This window comes from Petaurus breviceps, unplaced genomic scaffold, assembly GCF_028583685.1.
Source record: "Petaurus breviceps papuanus isolate PSGF00001 unplaced genomic scaffold, PetGlider_PUasm1.0 186, whole genome shotgun sequence".
Lineage (NCBI taxonomy): Eukaryota > Metazoa > Chordata > Mammalia > Diprotodontia > Petauridae > Petaurus > Petaurus breviceps.
Window position 1 is genome coordinate 37,831,221 of NW_027185798.1, and position 16,218 is coordinate 37,847,438.

Consider the following 16,218-nt stretch of genomic DNA (forward strand, 5'->3'; position numbering starts at 1 on the left):
CCTCTTCTGCTACAACTACTGACCTTCCAGGCTTCCTTTAAGTCCCAACTTAAAACCCCACCTATCACAGGAAGCCTTTCCCAACCCCTCTTAATTGCCAGGCCTTCCCTCTGCTAACAATTTCCTCTTTAGTCTGTATATAGCTTGATTTGTGTATATATGTGTGTGTCTGTGTGTGTGTGTGTGTGTGTGTGTGTGCGTGTGCATGCTGTCTCTCTTGCTAGATTTCAAGCTCTGTGAGGGCAGGAACTGTCTTTTGCCTCTTTCTGTATTTCCAGTGCTTGGCACTGTACCTGGCACATAGTAAACGTTGAATAAATATTTACTGATTAAGAACAGAGACTGTGGAATTGCCACAATGCCATCATTCTAATGGAAAACCAAAGAATTTATTTTAAAAAATTTGTCAAGCAGCTACTATGCTGTACAAAGTACTGGGCTGGTGACAGAACAAAGACAAACAGGAAAAGACTCTAATAGTCTACTGCAGCTAATATGGAATGTACACAAAGAAAATAATTTCAGATGGGACTGAGTATTCACAAAGAGGATGGGAATGAGGGAAGGATGACAAAGCAAACATGTCTTTTCGGAGGAGGTGGGGGTATTTAGGAGGTGTTTAGCCCTAAAGAGAACCATGGGTTCTAAGGTGGGTAGGTGAAAAAAACAACATATTCTAGGTAGAGAAGAAAGCCTAACTAAGAAAAGCTAAAATTGGAAGTGAACACAGGGGATGATTCTGGGAACAGTTAGAAAATCACTTTGGATGTAACAGTTTGTGAAAAGAAATCATATGAAATAAGTTTGGTGATGCTAGGGAAAGAATTTTTTTAAAAACACCTCAGATAATATGATTGCATTAATAGATATAGAAAAAGCCTTTTGTAGGGGCAGCTAGGTGGCACAGTGAGTAGAGCGCAGGCCCTGGAGTCAGGAGGACCTGAGTTCAAATTCAGCTCAGACACAACACTTAACTAGACATGTGACCCTGGTGTAAGGATTATGGGATTTAAAGATCTTCCATGCCCCATTGGACTAGCAGGAAGGGGCGGAGCAAGAGGAAGCGGAAGCCAAGCTAGAGTTCCTGCGGTGGCTAGCAGTGGCGGCGACGGTGGCAGCAGCAGCAGAGGCAGCGGCAGCACAAAGCCCTTTTTGAGTCAGCCAGAATTTCTGCTAAGGACTCCTGCTGAGGACTGCCAGGGGCCGGAGCTGCTGGGAGCGCACTTCCTGGACGCTGGGTGGTTGCTGTGAGTGGGGAGAGGAGGACCTTTGCCTGAGGTAGCCTGTTCTGTTTTAAAGTCTTGAGAATGTGGGTGCTTTCTACTTTATCTACCTGTGCCAATTTCATAACTACTCTGATGGCTTTCACTTTCTGGTTTTGGGACTCAGTCTTTTGGTATCTTAATAAATTTTCTAGCTTATTCCCCCATATGGCAAGCATGATGTATTTTGTGATGGATAATTATATCAGCATATCTGTAATTTCCATAGGCATTTTGAATATGACATTGCTGATACACCTGGGCAAGTCACTTAACCCCAAATGCCCTGCCTTCCCCCCTCCAAAAAGCAAAAAGAGGAAAAAGAAAAGAAAGAAAAAAGCCTTTGAGAAAATAAAGTGATTATTTATGCTTAAAATAAAAAAGCAGAGGCTCAAAAGGATCAATAGAATATGATTAAAAGTATTTATTTAAAATCAAAAGCTAGGATAACAGATTTCCTAATAAACAAAGGAATAAAGCAAAAATTCCCCCTTCTCTACTGTTATTTGACATCGTATTAGAAAAGCTATATGTAGCATTAAGACAAGAGAAAGAAATTAAAGGCAAAATTACTGCTAAGAAGAAACAATGATTTCCATTAGCAGATAACATAATAGTTTTCTTAAAAACTCCAAAGAATCAATAAGGAAGGTTTCAGAAAATTGATACCTTGATAAAGTATTAACATCCCAAATAAATCCACAAAAATCAACATTTCTATATGACAATAAGAAAATCCAGAAGGTAATGACATAAAGGGAAATCTTATTCAAAATAACTATAAAATGCATTAAAAGAATAAACCTGGGACTTGATAAGTCAAGCACACCCAAGACTTAATAAACACAACTACAAAAAAACACTTTAAAGAATGACTTAAATAACTGCAGGATATTCATTGCTTATGTATAGATATAAAAGACATAAACAGACAGACCCACTCAGAAAAGTACTGTAAATCTTTTAGCTCTAAATTTTCAATTTATTCAATTCTAAGTTTTCTAGTTAACTTTCTGTTGGACTTGCCCAACTCTGAGAGGAACAATTTTGTCTCCTACTATTATTGTGTCATCATGTAACAGAAAAATACCCTTTACCTTATTACTCCCTTGAGTTTTCTCTCTCCTCCCTCTCCCCTTCACTACTGCTCAGGAAAAAAATATATAGGTTACACTGCTTTCCATTCCCTACCACTCACCCACTCCTCAGCTTGTTCAATTTGACTTCTGTTCCAACTAGTCTACTGAAATCTCTCTCTGCAGAAAATATGCCCAGCATTCTCTTTCTGTTCTTATCTTCCTTGACCATGCTGTACTATACTGCTGCTTACACACTCTTCCTTGATTCACTGGGTGAACACTATAGTTTCAGGACTCTCCATCTATGCATCTCTAACTTCTCTTTCTCCACTATTTGCTACCATACCTCAACTTCCTCTCACTTACATGTGATTTGTCTTCCAAGTTTCTCTCCTTGGTCACCTATCATTTGCTTCCATAAACTTTATGATTAACATGAAAGACCCCTATATCTGTTATCTTTACTTACAATATCTGCCTAGAATCCAGTCCCACATTTTCTCTAGAAGTAGATCCGTAGGTCAGTAGTTAATCAAGATCTATCTATCTATCTATCTATCTATCTATCTATCTATCTATCTATCTATCCAGCCCTTTCCTACCTTCCCATCCTTTTGCTTCACACCCTGCACCTCAAGGACTCTATAAGCCAGACACAATAGATTCAGTGCATTCTTTAAACATGACATTCTACCTCCTGTCTTCATCTACACTGCCTGTCCCCCTGTCTAGAACATTTTCTTGCCTCACATGCACTGCTTAGAATGCATGGCTTCCTTCAAGATTCAGCTCAAACACTACCTCAGGCAGGAGGCTTTCTATGCAGATATTCTTTATCCCTGCCCCCAAGCTAGCAGAGCCTTCCCCTCTGAGATAGTTCATCTCTTCATCTATTCTACATGCAGTCTGTATGTACCTATTTATTTCCATGTTTCCCACTGGAATGTAAGCTGCTTATGGTCAGTGACTGGCTTTGCCTTCCTTTATATGTCCTATGCTTAGTACCAGTTTGCCACATGGTAATGACTTTTTTCAGTGCTTGCTGGTTGATTTATACCTGTTCTGATGCTCAGAACAACAACATTAATAATTAAGACAACAGTTGTTTGGTTTGGGGTTTGTTTTTTTTTTGGGGGGGGGGGGGGGGGTAGGGCTTACTAATCTCCTTTGTACACAGTTTGAGATGCAAAGACAAAAAAGAAAGTCCTTGCCCTCAAGTGTCAGGATCAACATGTATATATAAGCAAATACAAAGAGTTTTGGAGAAGGAAGGGGGAAGCATTTAGAAGCAGGTATGGAGGCCAAGGAATGTCAGGAAAGGCCTCATGTGGTACAGATGGCACATGGGGGGTTCTCAGAAAGAAGGCAGGCATCAAAGAGATGAGAAAAATACAGAGAAGGAAGGCAGAATACCAGAAATGTTAAGCAGTACAGTTTTGATAGAATACAGAATATGCAAAGAAGAACAATGTGTAATAAGCCCAAAACTATAGGTTAGCACTAAACTGTGATGGGTCATAAATGTCAAAAAGTGGAGTTTTATTCTAGAGACACTAGGGACCACTGGAACTTTCTGAGCAGAAGAATAATAAATTCAGACCTGTGTTTTAGGAAAATCACTTTGGCAACTGCATGGAAGATAGACTGGTGGAAAAAAGAGAGACCTGAGACCAATTAAGAAGCTGTTACAATGACCCAGGTGAAAGACTCCAGGAATCTGAGCTAGGGTTACTGTGATAAGAGTGGAGACAATTGGAGAGATGAGAGAGATATCATGTCATGTGAAACGGTAAGATCTGGCAAGTGCTTAAGTAGGTGGGCAGAGGGAGAGAGGAAAACAAAGTATTACTATCAGGTTGTGAACCTGCTTGACTGGAATGACGGCAACAAAAACAGAAATTTGGGAAGAGATGGGTTTTGGGAGGGAAAGTTTCCTTTCTGACATACTGAGTCTAAGAAGTCTACCGAACAGAGTTGGTAATAGCCAATAGGCAGCTGGTGATGTAGGGATGGAATTCAGGAGGGGGATCGGGGCTGATTATGTAGAAGATGATCATAGAACTCATGGAAGCTGAAGAGAGGGGGGTTGATTGTGTTAAATGAGGGGGAAATTAAGAGGTCACTGGTAACTTTAAAGAGTTCAATGTGAATTAAGTGACAAGTTGCATGGGCTTGAGAAGTGAGTGTTCAGAAGGAAAAGGAGGCAACAAATTTAAATGGCTTCTTCCAAGGAGTTAGGATGAGAAAGTGCAGAGAAATATGCAACAACTTAAGGGGATGGCAGGGTCAGGTAAAAAAAAATCATTTTTGTAGGCAGTAGGGAAGGAGCCAATAGATAGAAGACTGATGATTATAGAGTAGGAGGGTATGACTGAAGGAGCTATTTACTGGTGGAGAAAAAGGAGGATGAGATCAAGGGTACAAAATTGATGGGTTGGCCTTGAAGAAAGAAGCTACCTTTTCATCAGAGAAGAATGGAAAATGGGGAATGATGCAGACAACAGGGGGCCAAAAAGCAAATGGCCTTTACAAAATTCCTTTTCTTTGAAATAAACTGATATATAGTTACCTCAAAACTCCAATAAATGGCTAAACCAGGGGTGGGGAACCAGGGGTTTAGTTGGGCTAAACCACTGTCAAGATATTAGGAGACACTGTGTTTTCCAGAGCTAAGGCCCAGGAAGCAAGCTATGCCGAGCTTGGCACAACAAATCCTTTGCACTCACCCTCTGGCAAAATCACATAATTATTGTATAGCTTTAACCAGGTGTTCTCTGAGCTCCTGACAAGCACTGGACCTGCTTGGACAAGTACCCATGTTAATAAAACTTACCTTGTTGTTGCTAATACCTCTAATTGGGGTAACTATGGTGTAGCCATTGTATAAGTACTGAGATCTTCCCATACCGCCTCGGTTCTCCCACTGAGAGGCTGTCCTTGCTGACAAGTCATTTCCCTCACTTTGAAATTAAAATTTTGTTTCATTCCTGACTCTCCTGTCTCTATAGTTGCTTTGTTTGGCTCCAGTCATCCACAGGTTAGAGGCCAGTTCCAATCAACCGATTTGGATTTTATCCCCACCCCACCCCCAATACATATAAAAACAATTTTTAAAATTCATTTTAAAAAATTTTAGTTCTAAATTCTTGTCCTACTCCCATCCTCCCATCAAGAAAGCAAGCAATTTGATATAGGACATGTGCAGCCATGCAAAACATATTTCCACATTAGTCACGTTGGGAAAGAAAACATAGACCAAATAAAACCAAGAAAAATAAAGAAAAAGGCAAGCTTCAACTTCATTCTGGCTCAATCGATTCTTTTTGTTTTGTTTTTTTGTTTTTGCAGGGCAAAAGGCAGAGCAATTGGGGTTAAGTAACTCGCCCAAGGTCACACAGCTAGTTAAGTGTCAAGTGTCTGAGGCCAAATTTAAAGTCAGGTCCTCCTAACTTCAGGTCCAGTGCTCTATTCACTGTGCCACCTAGCTGCCCCTCAATCAATTCATTCTTTGGAGATGGACAGCATTCCTCATCATAAGTCCTTCAGAGCTGTCTCAGAATACTGACTGCTGAAAGCAGCTTAGTCATTTAGAGTTGATCATCACTGTTCCTGTGTACAATGCTCTCCTGCTTCTGCTCATTTCACTTTGCAGCAGTTCATGTCAGGCGTTCTAAGGTTTTTCTGAGAGCATCTTGCTTGTCATTTCTTATAACACAATAGTATTCCATCACAATCAAATTGCCCCAATAATGAGAAGGTTTTCAGGAACTACAAGTATCATTTTCCCATGTAGGAACGTCAACAGTTTTACCTTACAGAATTCCTTATGATTTCTCTTTCCTGTTTGCCATTTTTATGCTTCCTTTGAGTAATGTATTTGAAAGTCAAATTTTCTGTTCAACTCTGGTCTTTTTATGAGAAAACTTAAAAGTCCTATTTTTCTTTGAATGTCCATTTTTCCCCCTGAAGGATTATACTCAGTTTTGCCGAGCAGGTAATTCTTGGTTGTAATCCTGGCTCTCTTGCCGGCTGCAATATCATATTCCAAATCCTCCGTTCCTTTAATGTAGAAACTGCTAAACCTGGTGTAATTCTGACTCTAACTTTATAATATTTTAATTGTTTCTTTTTGGCTGCTACTTTCTCCTTGAGTTGGGAGCTCTGAAACTTGGCTATAAGATTTCTGGGAGTTTTCAATTTCGGGTCTCTTCAGGAGATGACTGGTGGATTATTTCAATTTCTGTTTTACCCTCTGGTTCTAGAATATCAGTAAGTTTTCCTTGATAATATCTTGGAAGATGATATCTACGCTCTTTTTTGGATCATGGATTTCAGTAGTACAATAATTCTTATATTATATCTCCTCAATCTACTTTCCAGGTAGGCTGCTTTTTCCAATGAGATGTTTTACATTTTCTTCTATTTGTTTCATCCTTTTGATTTTGCTTTATTGTTTCTCAATGTCTCATATTAAAGTCATTAGTTTCCACTTGCCCAATTTTAATTTTTAAGCAACAAAATTCAGTGTACCTCTTTCCATTTAGCCCATTCTGCTTTTAAAAGCATTCTTCTTTTCAATAGATTTTTGTTGTCTTTTACCATTTGGCTTATTCTGCTTTTTAAGGTGGTGTTTTTTCCCCAGTATTTTGACCCTTTTTTCATTTTCTTGCATCACTCCCATTTCTTTTCCCAACTTTTTCTCTACCTCTCTCATTTGATTTTTAAAACTCTTTTTTAAGCACTTCCATGGCCTGAGATAAATTCATATTTTTCTTTGAGGTTTTAGATTTACAAGTTTTGACTCTGTTATCTTCTTCTGAGCTTATGTTTTGATCTTCCCTGTTATCATAGTCACTCTCTGTAGTCAGAATACTTTTATGCTGTTTGCTCATTTTCCAGTCTATTTCTTGACTCTTAACTCTATGCTAAAGTGGGGTTTTGCTTCCAGAGTGGAGGAGGCATGGTCCTAAGCTTCAGGCATTTTTGTGTAGCTGTTTCAGAGAGAATTCTGCCGACTTGTAAATTTTTGTTTCTTCCAGGGTGTTATGATCTAGGAAGAGGTGTGATTACTCCTCCCCTAGCCTGTGCTCTGGTCTGTGAGTGACCACAAGCACTCTTTTCCACCCTGGAACTGTGATCAGGGTCCCTGATCCCCTGGGGCCACAAGCTCTGGTGTGCTACTGCTTATTCTTGCTGCTCTGGGACTGCGTCCAAGGACTGCGACCCAGATCCAAGTATGGGCAATGCCACACAGAGTTCTGGCCCTGGTGCCAGCAAAGAAACATCTGTATTTCCTTGTGACCAACTGTCTGAGCCCCTTACTGTTTGTGAGTTGCTGCCACTGATTCAGTCACTCCCCAAAGTCTATTGCTGCTTTACTGGGATGAGGTCTGTGAAGGACTGTATTCCACTCTCACCCCCATGCAACAGACCTTTCCTGCTGACATTCTAAGTTGTCTTGGCCTGGAAAATTATTTTACCTTGTCCTTTTGTGGGTTCTGCCACTCCAGAATTTGTTTTGAGGCATTAAAGTTTTTTGGAGGGGTTTTGCAGAAAGCTCAGGTGAGTCTCTGTCTTTTCTCTGCCATGTTGGCTTCACCACCCATTGGTGTCTCTTTTCATAAAATACTGTTCATGCTACCAAGAATGAATATTGCCAAGGGCTTCTAAATTATCTGAATTCTGGCACTCAAATTTTATTAAAATCAGGAAAAGCAAATTAAAGTTACAAGATATTAATAAAAAATGGTAACAAATACAGGTATGATCAATACATGTGCTCCTTCTATTAACTAATGATCCTCAGAAGGAACTAAGTTTACTGTATGATGTTCCATTAGAATGGATTTTAAAAAGCACGTGGCTACACAGCTAAAAGTATTTTTCACTAATAAAGAAAATTTAAGTTGTTAGTTTTCCAAATCACAAAAACTAGATTATTAGTAATGGTGCTGCTTTTCTGTCACAGATGTGCCTAACAGTTTTGAAGTGATTAGTAATGAAGAAATAGTAAATTTAGAAGTAGAAGTAGAAATAGAGTAAATAGTACACATTATCTATGGTTAAAAAAAAGTTATCTATAGTAAAAATAGAAAGTAGTAAAAGTAATTAGCTTTGAAATAATACGCTATTGCTAATACTTTTAAAAAGGAACAAAACAATTTCCTGCCATACAATTTAGGTTAATTCTCCTAAGAATCAGCATGAAGGTAATGTTTTCAATCATTTATGTTAACCTCTCTTATGCTAAGTATCTTGAGGACTGAATACTGCAAAAATATATACAAACTGAAAAAAAAGTTCTCTAAAGACGTAGGTTCTAAAGGAGTCAGTCAAGTCCAACTCGTTTTCACACAATGGATACAAAAGTCAAATGCCAATTTCTTCTTATTTGAAGCTCCTAATACTGGGGCTCTTATTCTCCTTGATCTATAGAGCTAGTCCATAATATCCTAAGAGTAAGAAAATAATCTTTCTATATTCTATTTCTGATGCTAAAAATTCTCTTCTTTGAACAACATGTCAAACAATGGCAATGACTATTTATGGGAAAATCTGATCCCTGCTCTTAAAGAGCTGAGTCATTCCATATTTTAATGCCAAGACTTTTACATCTACTTTTTTTAAAAAAAGGTCAAAAACTCTAAATAAGAATTCTTCAAAATATTATTTAGTAGGTTATACAAATAGCAATTTTACAATGTGACAAAAGTATTAAAAATTTTAGTGGATATATACTGTACAGAAAAGAACACTGGATACAGGCTAGTATGCATAAGCCTGTCTATCTCTTAAAAAGAAGAAAATAAGAACACTGAGTTACAGTGATCAAATATAGACTAGGCATATACTACTACTATGTATGAGATACTATATACATAAGGCATTCATAAATATAAAGAATTTTAAGACCCATTCCTACCTCCAAGGAATTTTATAATGTAGTTGAGAAGATAAAACATATTCACTTGAAAAGATTAATACAAGGCAGAAAATTATAAATTCCAAATAAATTATTAATCATTAAGTAGTAATCATTAGGTAGTTTAAAATTCAGAGGGAAAGATCACTGCCACGAGAAGGGAAGATTCAGGAGGTTTACTGAACATGCATGCAGTCTATGCCAGGTGTTGAATGATAAAAAATGAGCAAAAATTGAGAAACAGAGAAACTTACAGGAGACATGCAAAGATAAGTAGGTTAGGAATCCTACATATATATATATATATATATATATATATGTATGTGTGTGTGTGTGTATATACATATTTGAAAGACAATAGACAGACTAGTTTGGCTAAGCTTGAGCTTCATGCAACAAAAACAATTATTAAGTGTCTCCTAAAAGTATATGCTGGGGACACAAAGGAAAAACAACAGAATCCCTGAAATCTAAGAGCTTATCTGTGATCAACTAGGATGAGAAATCACATTTACACAAATGAGTGGGTATAACACAAGGCATAGTGTAAATAAGAAACAAAGGAAAGATTCAGAAAAAGCACTTTAGGACAATACAAAGAGAGAGAACACTGAACAGTAGTGGACAAGGAGCATAGACAAGATTAAAAAGGTAGGTCAGGACTGAAATGTGAACAACTTTGAACACTAGACTAAGAAAGCTTGGGTTTTATCTTTGTAAGGCAATGGATGAATGAATTAACCAATTCAAAAACATTTATTAAATGCCTATAGCATAGCTAGAAGGCACAGTGGATGGAGTGCTGAGCCTGGAGTAAGGAAGAACTTAGTTCAAATCCAGCCTTGTTCACTTTCTAGTTCTGTGACCTTGTTGGCCAAATCACTACCTCTGTCTACCTCAGTTTTCTCAACTGTAAAATGGGGACAATAATGGCACCTAGTTTTCAAGACTTGTTCTGAAGATGAAATGTGATATTTGTAAAGTACTTATTAGCACAGTACCTTGTCCTTAAGTGCTTCATAAATGCTTGATTCCTTCCCCTTCCCTACTATTATGCCAAGGAAAAGAGATCACTAGAGATTAATAAACAAGGGTTAATAAACAAAATAAAGGTTATATATCAAGATATGTCCAAGGTTTTATATCCCCAACAGGAACAAGGTGGGAAGTGAGGAAAGAATGGAGACTATTTAAGAAAATTAATTCATCAGGCACAGGCTAAGGGGAATGGAAAAGGCTGTAGAGACACTATAAATACAGAATCAAAAGAACTTGATTGGTATGGAATGTTAGGGAGAGGGAAAATCCAAAGATGACTTAAATTTCAAGTGGGGGTGAAATGGAAAGGTGTGGTAGCAACGACAGAAATGAAGATGTCAAAAGGAATCTTTAGTGGTACGTATGTTGAGTTTCAGGTTCCAAGTGGAAATGTTCAGCAAGTACTTAGAAATGAAAGACTGAAGTTGAAGAGAGATATGAGGACTGGATGGAAATAAAAGTACATTTTTAAGCTATTAAAGTTTAAGATTCCTTGGGACACAATGTGCATATAGACTGGGGAGATAATCTTAAAATAGCTGATAGCTGAAATCATGAAAATAATTAAGAATCTCAGATATGGAGGGACCTCAGAGGATATCTAGTGGGATTATTTCTATTATAATTGCCCTTAAGGTTGTTGGAACACTATCCTTCCCTAAATTCTCCTTCAAGTTCCAAATAAAAAGGGAGAAATTTTAAAATCTGTGTCAAATTTTTCAAACCAATGGAACAATGAATGTTATTTACAACTGACAAGATCTATATAGCTATAAAAGTGAACCTAAAAGAGGAAATAGTGCCTAAATGACAAAATCAGGAGACCATAAAAAATTAGGCCTGCCACTGATCAAAATAGAATCACTGAGCTCCATTCCATAACACCTTTCCATTCTTAAATTGTGAATGGATAACTGATATAGGGAAAATAGAGTGGTGTAGTAGAAATGACCCTAGATTTAGAGTCAAAAGACTCTAAAAGTTAAGTCCTGGCCACCTCTTGCTTTTTATGTGGCCTTGGATAAATCACAGAAAACTCCCACAGTCCTTATGGACCCCTTCTCAGAATAGTATTTTTGCATGTATAATTCATAACTAATCTAAAGAACAGTCTTAATAAGAATATGTCAAAAGGAGGAACATTATCTATCTCCCTCCCATCCCCCCCACCCCTCCAAAATTTTCATTCATGAAATCCTCAGCTGATTTGTATGCTTTTTCAATGATCTTCTTTAATACTGAGGGGGAGAGAACAAGAAAGCCTCCCCTACATAAATGAAAAGTTAATTAGTATCATCTTCTCCAAGAACTTATCTTTATCAATTCTACATAGCTTTAATTACACAATTCACTCCACAATTTCCACTCTGCACTTTAGGAAACATACATGTTGATCAAATTGTAATTACTTATTTTCTTATGGTATACATTTTTATGTTTCTATATTTGTTCTATCCTGATGGGAAAATGTGAGATTTTAGAGGCTGGTAAACAAAGTGCTCTATACAAGTCCACTTAACACTTACTGATGACCAATGTCCATTTCTACACTAACACTATAGAATGTTCTATTTCCATAAGCCATCCCCTATTCTACTCCCCTAGCCCCACCAAAATGATGGCTCTATTACTAACAGTCTAATATTAGTCATGCTATTTTTCATTTACATAGAAATACTGCAAGATAAATAAGAACAATCTCAACAGTCTATACATGAATTTAGAAAACACAAGATAGTTACAGCTAAAAAGAAAGATTTCCTTGGACAAATAAAGGAGTTGACATACTGTGTTTTATCATGTAACTAATAGTAATAAAAAACAATTTCATAGCACTCTAGGCTGTGTTGTATTGCAGTGCTCAAAATAAATATTTGCTCACATGTACCAATATTTATTGTAGAGAATGAAGCAGTAAAATTCAAAAACTACATAAGACTTTCCAAATTAAATCAAATTAATAAAACTTAAATAACTTAGTGACTACATTGCAAAGGTGTGCATACCGAGGACAGAAAAAATATGGTGGAAAACAGGGGGCAAGAGTAAAAAAGAAAAGATTCAAAGGCAAGATTCACAGAAACTGTTTATCACTATATCCTGACTCTTCTCTTTGAAGGGGGCTAAGAGGCGGATGAAGAATGCATTAATAGACAAAACAACATTAAAGAAAACAAAGATCAAAAAAAAAAAAAGGAGCTAGGCTAGGACAAGCATACAAAGAAGACTTCTACCTCTTTTTTCAGGTGTTGATATCTTAAACTTCCTTATTACAAAAAGAGTTACTGAAAATATTAATAACCACTGATTCATTAGCCTACCAAATTCATCATCCTTCCTTCTAAAACCTCCCTTCCTCTTACTACAAAAGATAATTTCAATTACCTAAAATTAAAAAAGCTTTTGCACGAGCAAAGTCAATGCAATTAAGACAATAAGGAAAGATTGACTGTGGGAAGAATAAATCTTTGCATCAAATATTTCTGAGAGGGGCCTGATATCCAGGATATAAGGGCAATTAGTAACAATAAGAACTACTCCCCAAAGGATAAATAATGGTCAAAGAACATAAACAATTTTCAAAGGAAGACTACTAACAGTAATATGAAGCATTGTTTCAAACTGCTAATAAAAGAACTGTATAGTCAATCCTCAACATTCACACGTTTAACTTTCATGACTTAAAGTATTTATGTGATTTTATTAGTAACCTCATTTTTACTTTCCCTTTGGCAACTGTGCAAATTTGCAGCTATACGCAAGTTTTTATCTGTAAAAAGGAAGTATTTGTAAAAGAGTTAGTGAATCTGCTCCAGAGAGTGATAAAGTAACCTCTCAAGTGTGCAATGAAGAAAGTGAAAAAGTGGAAAAACTGCTAAATTTGGGGGCAAACTTTCCCCATTCTTTTACGACCTCAGGCCAAGCAACCTCTTACCAATACTGCCTAGATCCTGAGCATCCAGGCCACAGGCCCAAAGGGGATTCACCTCAAGCCATGCTTTTTCATCACTGAACAGTTCAACCACCAACCCAAAAGGGAGATGAAAGATGGCAGGAGATTCTCCCTTTCCCTTTTTTCACTTTGGGGTCCACCGCCTCCTCTCCCCTATCTTTTATGGGTTATTTCAAGGTTGCTGTGTTAGGAAAGATGCATATTATCAGAAATAATGTTTTATTACAAACAACTGTGTGCAGAAAAGTTATTTTCCAGCAATGTCTAGTAAAAGATCAAGGTTTTTGGTGGCTGATAACCCCCTGTCTTCCCATAGGTTCAAACATATCAACATTCATGTTTTTTACTTTTGTACCACTTTCTAAAAACTTAAGGAATGATTGTACATCAAAATAACTCTGAGGTTTTGCATATCTAGGAAAAAATGACAAAAGACAGGAGTTGTCAATATTGGAGAAACTACTGAAGCACTGATGGCAGGGCTTTGAATTTCTTCAAGCATTCTAGAAAATCATTTTGGAAATACACTATTAAAAAAAAGTGAGGAAATTGCCCTATTCTGTGTAACTAAGAGATCCCACTGTTATAGATACAATATGAGGTGGTCAACAAAAGAAATCTAAATCTTCCATATACAACAAAATATTGATAGTGTGTGTGTGTGTGTGTGTGTGTGTGTGTGTGTGTGGTGACAAAGGACCAGAAACAAAGCAGATATCTACTGACTGTGAAATAGCTAAATAAATGTGGGATGTGAATGGAATGGAACATTACTGTGCCCTAAGCAGCAATGAGTAAGAACTCAGAGAAGCATGCTAAGATTTAGGTGAAGTAATGCCAAGTGAAACAAGCAAAATTAAGACAACCACATATGCTGCAGTTACAACAATATTACCAGGAAGAATAACATAAAAAGAATCTGGATGCTGTGTAATTGTAATGACCATGAAGTTTGGTCCTGCAAAAATTAAGAAAACAAATTTCCTTCCCTTCCCTGCAAAAGTGGGAGACTTTGGACCTTCAAATGCTGCCAGGCACATCATTAATATTTTTTTTGGCCTTTTTTTTGGAGGGCAATTGGGGTTAAGTGACTTGCCCAAGGCCACATGGCTATTTTTTGTGTTAAGTGTCTGAGGCCGGATTTGAACTCAGGTCCTCCTGACTCCAGAGCCAGTGCTCTACTCACTGCGCCACCTAGCCACCCCACATCAATAATATTTTAGTTGTTTTTCCTGAGCTGCTGCCCCACCACTGGCCCCCTCCCCCTTTTCTTTATTTTCTTAATTACAACTGATGACTGTGTAGGGAAAGGAAATCTATTCAGAAATGAAAGTGATATAAAATCTAAGATATGTGTACATATATGTGCATATGTACATATATAAAATGCACAGACATATGGAAAAATTACACTAAAATAACTGGGTTGGAGAGCTGAGATAAAATCAATGCTGGGGTCAGGAAAGGTTTAGTGTAGGAGGCAGCATCTGCACTGAACAATAAATGAAGCCATGGCTGAGGTGAGGCTGCACAGAGGACAGCAGCAGGGTAAGAGCATCGAGACAAGGAACAAGAAGGCAGTGTCCATAAAAAGATGGTAGAAAACAGCCTACAACTTTATTCAGTGCCAGTGCCTAGTTCTCAAGGCCAAAAATCCACTTCTTCTAATTTTTCCATTTCTCTTTAATCTAATCCATGTCAATCAGATATCTGCCTGATCAATCTCTGAGGAGATAACAGATAAAAAGGCTATGGGGACATATGGATATGTATTATAGATCTCCTTCTTCCACTTGCTAGCACGGCACAATACAATTTTCAGGGGATTTCCTATTCAGGGAGACTTTAAAATCTATCTCCTAAAAACCCATGGTCTCTTGCATTCATAACCAGAATCACCAAAAAGCAGCTGTCAATGAGTTTAAAGGTTTATTTGATAGAAAATAACTTAGGTAAATTTTATAAATGGTGAAGTCAATTATGGGATTAAAGAAAACCATAATGATTAGCTAAAATTCATTGCTCAATTTCTAAGACTAAAAATTACTAAGATGTTTAATTGTTTTCTAATAAACATATAATATTTAATTATACCCAGTCTCTGAATGGAAGATGCTTTTCTATATGTATAATACCAAAATAAAGTACTCATACACAGTGGAGAAATACCTTATTACTGTAAGCAATAAGTAACTCGAACCTTGCCTTTTCAGATTAGTACTAATTTAGAAAGTAATTTAATTAGTACTAATTCATTTTATCAACTTTTTTGTTGTTCTGTACCTGACAGCACTTTGAAAAACAAACTCCTACTTTTGTGACCTAAAAAAAATTACGTAGGGGCGGCTAGGTGGCACAGTGAATAGAGCACCGGCCCTGGAATCAGGAGGACCTGAGTTCAAATCCAGCCTCGGACACTTAACACAAAAACTAGCCATGTGACCCTGGGCAAGTCACTTAACCCCAATTGCCTCCACCCCCCAATAAATAAATAAATAAATGGAAATTAAAAATTACTTAACGTACTCCTTTTCATTTTAATGATACACACAACTAATCCATAAATTAAAATGTTCATCTTTGGAATAAAAGATGTTTTCAATTGCCTGAATTTGAAAAGGTAATTTGATTTATAAAACGTTCTTGAAAGTTAATACCACACTGGTTAGTAAGAGAGAGATTAACTGAAATATGCCCACATTTTCTCTATGATAGAAGATAGTAAAGCAAAGGATCAACTTAATCTACCTTAGCTGTTGGAATATGTGAGTATACATAAAAACATAAGGTACCTGTTCTTCATCTCAGCATTTATGATCACTCTTTCTTTACATTTTTAAATAATATTTGATTTTCCCCAAAATTACATGTTTTCTTTACATTTTAAAATGCCATCTTTAATCAGCATAACTTTCTGCCTTTTTTATTCTAATGATGATTTGGAAGTGAGAAGCCAAGGTACAA

General features: G+C 37.0%; 1 protein-coding gene across 1 annotated transcript in view; it reads right to left on the reverse strand.

Annotated features, from left to right (window-relative positions):
- The window catches only part of MAN1A2 (mannosidase alpha class 1A member 2), a 255,679-nt gene that overhangs the window by 43,096 nt on the left and 196,365 nt on the right, over positions 1-16,218 (reverse strand). The window lies entirely within an intron of this gene.